Source organism: Carcharhinus amblyrhynchos, chromosome 1 (genome assembly GCF_965287045.1).
Source record: "Carcharhinus amblyrhynchos chromosome 1, sCarAmb.v2.hapA, whole genome shotgun sequence".
Taxonomy (NCBI): Eukaryota; Metazoa; Chordata; class Chondrichthyes; order Carcharhiniformes; family Carcharhinidae; genus Carcharhinus; species Carcharhinus amblyrhynchos.
The window spans coordinates 71,403,178-71,409,225 of NC_137324.1; the positions used below are offsets into that span (position 1 = coordinate 71,403,178).

General features: G+C 44.8%; 1 protein-coding gene across 7 annotated transcripts in view; it reads right to left on the reverse strand.

Annotated features, from left to right (window-relative positions):
* The window catches only part of fat1a (FAT atypical cadherin 1a), a 215,094-nt gene extending 210,624 nt beyond the window's left edge, over positions 1-4,470 (reverse strand). For 5 of the 7 annotated variants that reach the window (XM_080186757.1, XM_080186749.1, XM_080186740.1 and 2 more), the window contains exon 1: positions 1,539-1,617. The gene's annotated coding sequence lies outside the window, so the exon portion shown is untranslated. Of the gene's footprint in view, positions 1-1,538; positions 1,618-4,293 lie in introns of those variants that run through there. The other 2 variants (XM_080186730.1, XM_080186775.1) reach the window with 1 other exon arrangement.
* Positions 4,471-6,048: the final 1,578 nt, after the last annotated feature.

Sequence of the window (6,048 nt, forward strand, 5' to 3'; positions counted from 1 at the left end):
CTCAGATTAAACAAAAAAAACACGCCTGCTGCTCGGAGATAGAGAGACCGCTTTATCTGAAGTATCGAATTCCCTCCGCCCGGTGAAAGAGGGGAAAAGGAATCGGGTCAGCTTCTGAAAAAAAGGGGCATTCTTTCTGGAGACTGTCTGCTCCTGTTGTTGAGGCTTCCCTAAAGTTTTTTTTGTCTCTCGATTGCAAATGGAGTTCTTCAGCCAAACTGCTAATCAGCCTGGGCAGACTCCATCTGGAACGAGAAAAATCTGATCTGTTTTGGAACAAAAAAAGTGAAAAATGCATTTACTCAAATGAAACAAACAATCTATTTATGTGTGTGTATGTGTGTGGTGGTGGGGGTGATGGCAAATTCCCGCTCAGGTTCCTGGAGCTGCCAAATTCCCCCGCCTCACACTGTGAATGAGGGAGTGAGCATCTGAGGGAGTGTGTCTGAGTACATGTGGGTGTCTGAGTAAGGGAGTGTGTGTCTGAATGAATGTGTATTTGAGTGAGGGACTGTGTGCCTGAGTGAATGAGTGAGGAACTGTGTGCCTGAGTGAATGAGTGAGGGACTGTGTGTCTGGGTGAATGAGTGAGGGATTGTGTGCCTGAGTGAATGAGTGAGGGACTGTGTGCCTGAGTGAATGAGTGAAGAAGTGTGGATCTGAGTGAATGAGTGAGGAAGTGTATGTCTGAGTGAATGAGTGAGGGAGTGTGTGCCGGAGTGAATGAGTGAGGAAGTGTGTGCCTGAGTGAATGAGTGAGGGACTGTGTGTCTGGGTGAATGAGTGAGGGAGTGTACCTGAGTGAATGAGCGAGGGACTGTGTGCCTGAGTGAATGAGTGAGGGACTGTGTGTCTGGGTGAATGAGTGAGGGAGTGTGCCTGAGTGAATGAGTGAGCGAGTGTGTGCCGGAGTGAATGAGTGAGGAAGTGTGTGCCTGAGTGAATGAGTGAGGGACTGTGTGCCTGAGTGAATGAGTGAGGGACTGTGTGCTGGAGTGAATGAGTGAGGGACTGTGTGTCTGAGTGAATGAGTGAGGAAGTGTGTGTCTGAGTGAATGAGTGAGGAAGTGTGTGTCTGAGTGAATGAGTGAGGAAGTATGTGTCTGAGTGAATGAGTGAGGAAGTGTGTGTCTGAGTGAATGAGGGACTGTGTGCCTGAGTGAATGAGTGAGGAAGTGTGTGAATGAGTGAGGGACTGTATGCCTGAGTGAATGAGTGAGGAATTGTGTGTCTGAGTGAATGAGTGAGGGACTGTGTGTCTGAGTGAATGAGTGAGGAAGTGTGGGTCTGAGTGAATGAGTGAGAATATGTTCTTATGTTCTTAATATGTGCCTGAATGAATATCTGAGGGAGGCAGTGTGCCCCTCTCCCACTGCCCCACAAGTTGAAATGGAAATGCCTGATACAAACTCTCCACCGAAGTGCCACGAACTAACTTGCCGAGGAGTTTTGCACGCGGCGGAGAGAAAGGCAGAGAAAGAGACAGAGCCAGCCTAGGATGTGAACACCGAGCGTGGGAGAAAAGTGGCAAAACTCACGGTAGTTGCAGAGGTCGCTGGAAACGGCCTCCCCGAGCTCTCCCTCACGCACAGAAAAAAATTCCTTTCCTTCTTCAGCACAAAGACAAAAAAAAACTTTCCACAGCAAACACTTTCCTTCCCCCAGGCAGGCGGGCCGCTCTCCGGCGGCATTAAGTGGGCAAACAGCGAGTGCAGCCCGGCCGCTCTCTCCACACCATGGCCAGATTGTCCCTCACCGGTCCGCAGCCCGCCCCGAGCATGCGCCGTGCCCGGCACTAGCTTCCCCTGGCATGCAAGTGGCACAGCGTGTCTCCAGACAGGGCTCAGTGACTGCACTGCACTGACTGCCCCTCCTGCTGCACTGCCCTAGCAGACACCACCCCCCTCTGCAAAAACACAGACTCACCCCAACACCTGTACTAATAAACCTTCTGATCCAAACTGCTTTTACCTTTCTATGGAAAGGGATAAAGAAAGCATAAATCGTATATCTGAACTGTGGATACACTTTGGGGGGTTTTCACCCCCAACTGTGAATATACTTTAGCGAAGTTTTTTAACGTCTCCCCCAACAAAACAATAAACCAGTTGTTCTTCTCCCACTTAACTCCGAAGCTGAAAATCTTCCCCCGTCCCGTTAACAATACTGTGTGTACCACTGCGCCAATGCAAAGAGAAGGCACACAATCTTCAGACTCTGTAGACCATTTCTTCCCCCACCATCCCCACCCCCAACCAAATCAAGTTTGTGTGAAGTACGCCAGCGTTATTTTAAATCGCCTCGCCTAGAATGTAAACTGCTGTTCAAGTGAACAAAGCTAGAGCCGCTCACAACGGATTCCCCCATCCCCGCCCCCGTTCAACAGCTCCATTCCAACCTCGAAAGCAACAAGGGGATGTGAACTAAACTGCAATGGATCACATCGGGAAAGAGGATGCGATGCACGGGCTGCTTTGTTGAGTGCAGATGGGAAACTACCACCATTTGCAAAGTTTGCGGCAGCATGGATTGAGCTGCAGTGTGGGGAAAACTCCGTGCAGCGCAGACACTTGAAATGGCAACGGCGACTAAATTATTTCCCAAAGCAAACACACAAAATGCACGCCAACTTTGTGACCCGGCGGTGCTGTTTTCAAATAGACTTCAGGGGGTCTCGTCGCGAACGCCAAAATCTTCAAAACGCCACTCTGGGAAAATAACATTATGTTTTATCATCGTCTATATTCTAATAAAGTCGCTTACACCGATCTTATGAAGCATTTCAACTAGTACCATCCAACTTAAAAGAGCGTTGCCCCTTACCAAACAGGGTGGGGAGTAATACATTATTCACACTTTTAATAGTATAGCAATGCTTACTATTAATCCCCCCATCCCCAAATTAATGCGTCCCCAGGAAAGCTCGACTCTTGAATGTTTGTTTTTCCTAATGTTATGAGCGAGAGAGAGACAACTGTTTGATTTACTGTAGCTACAGACAGCAAATACCCCGAGGATGAAGCATATTTGTCACCACTTTCCCTTTTCAAGCGATCTCATCATGAATCCCTGACTTTGAAATGAAGAACTCCCAGAAGATTGTGCCCTGAATGGTATCGAAGTGGTTTAGCGGGATCCCTGCACTCACAGCATGGAGGATTATTTGAACACAAGTCATTGGAATCAGATAGTATTGAAAATCAAACATATTATTTTCCTCGTTGGAATGCCTTCACCCGCTCCCCCCCCCCCCGCCCCCAGAACACACACATACACTTCCAGTCAAAACTTTATCGGAACTACTTACCATAAGATATGCAAGCAAATTTACAGCAAAACCAAAAACTATGAGCGGAAATCTGATTCGACTGAATCAGAGTCTCACCTGAACTACATCCAAAAAAACCCTACTGCTCGGGAATTATTATCGGCATCACCATTCAAAGTATTAATCATCGCCACACTGTCCTGCTTTCCTGGTACGAAAGGTCAGATTGGCCAATTTTTATAGTGGGATTGTAAAGGAGCAATATGGCATATTTAAGCCAACCCTGCCCACTGGGCTTGCAGTGAAAATTCTGCACCTTGTAAATGTTATTGGAATGCCCCCCCTCCCCCAACTAAAATTTCAAAAGAATTGTTCGATTTAGAAAATCAATGTCCCAATGTATCTCCCAAACAAACTTGCCGATAGCACTGTGAAAATATGATGTGGCGAAAAGTTCCTTTGCCTTCACTAAGTATTAATCAGGATGGATATTCGGCGGCATTGCCTTCGTTGTTTTGTAAAACATGATTTTTTACATACCCCCCAGTTCTGGAGCTTATTTTTTTAACAGCACGCGGGGGCGCTCTTTTACAATGTTCCAACGAGAAAGCTTCTAGTGTGAAGAGATGACGATCTACATTGCTGCAGAACTCAAGGCTGTAAACTTGAGTAATCGCACCGTTTCAGTGAAAACATTGCCAAAGGTTACCTTTAGCGGCGGGACCTGTGCAGTGTACCTCCCTCTGCATTGCACACATTGGAATTGGTTTCCAAACGGCTTTAATCTGTGCTTTGAAAAAAGCTTGTTGCTCATTCAAACCATTCGAGTTTCTGAATTCTTTCGCATTTACTTTTGTCAAAAAAATGCATCCGGCCAAAACAAAAGCAATTTTAAGTCAAGGCGAGAGCACTCATATTCTCTTTTTCAATACCAGGGCTGTGTAAACTGGATCTGTCGAGCAAAAATAAAGAAACTGCCTCAATCTGAAATCACTGTGGTGTTCTATTCGAGTGCAACGACTTACCAGGGCAGCTGGATTCGACAGTTCCCGAGCAAATAAGATCCCGGGGATTACCAGAGAAAAGGCAGACGTTATTCCAGCTATTTTGGCTGACTCCACCAGAGCTTAGGAACGAAGGTGATTTTCTTCCCTATCATCCCATTTCCAGGAATTCAGAACAAGTTTTCAACGATCTGGATAAAGTGGAAGAGTCATGTAAAAAAGCGTTTCCAAACTCAGCCGCTAACACACACACACACACACACTTCCTACTGGGATGACTGTGGTTAAGAGGCTGTGACGTCAGCCATTCCTAGTGTCTGTCAGTGCTCTGAAAGTTTCCCAAGTTTTAAAAAAACAGTTCACAAGAAAAACACACCATTTAATGTAATTAGTTGTGTCGTGTGGCACCCCGGCGTGTGTACAATATATGGTATAGCAAGCCTAATTATGTTGCCCGGTCTTTACAGTTAAATTGTTCTTTGAATGTGTTTTGTCGCAATATCTATATTCCCATAATATCTGAGTTTTAATCAGCAGAGGTTACACAAAGGTTGCACTCTGAACTGAAAATCGCCTAGTTCAAATCATTTGATCTTCCAAAATTGTCGCACTAAATGCACATTTTGTTGTGTTATTTACAGTGCTTCATCCAAATTGTTAGACATTTCTCATTTTTTTTAGTGGAAAAATGACCTTGAATTGTCAGGAATAAATATTCTTCAATAATAAAATCACATTTGATCTTTCACCTTTCATTAAGAAAGTTCAGCATCTCAAAGGTGGTTTCTTTGGAGCAGTTCTCACAGTCTACCTAAAGCAAAATTATAAAATCTTGACAGTCTTTTACTCAATTCTATTTAGATGTAAGTGAAAGAACAGGGAAAGGTGCCTATCTATTTCAAGGGCTGTCAGAGAAGTTTTTAAATGAAAAACTACACCTGAATTCCTTGCTACAGTTAAAATTCTGCCCTAGACTGCAAACTTCAAATCTGAAATATTATTCGGGCACTTTAGACATCTTCCTATAAAATTATCAGCTGAAACCAAACAATATTACATCTCACTTCTGACCTATTCTCACAATTGACTGTAGAACATCATGTTGTCTACCTGATATGCTGCAGGAAAGGATGTCCTGAGGTACATTGGGGAGACAATGCAGACGCTATGACAACAGATGAATGAACACCGCTTGACAATCACCAGGCAGGAGTGTTCTGTTCCAGTCGGGGAACACTTCAGCAGTCACGGGCGTTTGGCTTCTGATCTTCGGGTAAGCATTCTCCAAGGCAGCCTTCATGAAACATGATAAAGCAGAGTCACTGAGCAGAAATTGGTAGCCAAATTCTGCAAACATGAGGACGGCCTCAACTGGGATCTTGGGTTCATGTCACACTATCTGTAACTCCCATGACTTGCCTGGGCTTGCAAAATCTCACTAACTGTCCTGGCTGGAGACAGTACAGTAAGAAGTCTCACAACACCAGGTTGAAGTCCAACAGGTTTATTTTGCCTGAGCTTGCAAAATCTCACTAACTGTCCTGGCTGGAGACAATACACATTTCTTTAACCTGTGCTTAACCCTCTCTCTACTCACATTGTCTGTATCCTTAAGACTTGATTACCTGTTAAGACTTGCATTCCAACCATTATTTTGTAAATTGAAATTGTGTCTTTATGTACCCTGTTTGTGAACACAACTCCTTACTCATCTGAAGAAGGAACAAGACTCCAAAAGCTTGTGCTGCCAAATAAACCTGTTGGATGTTAACCAGC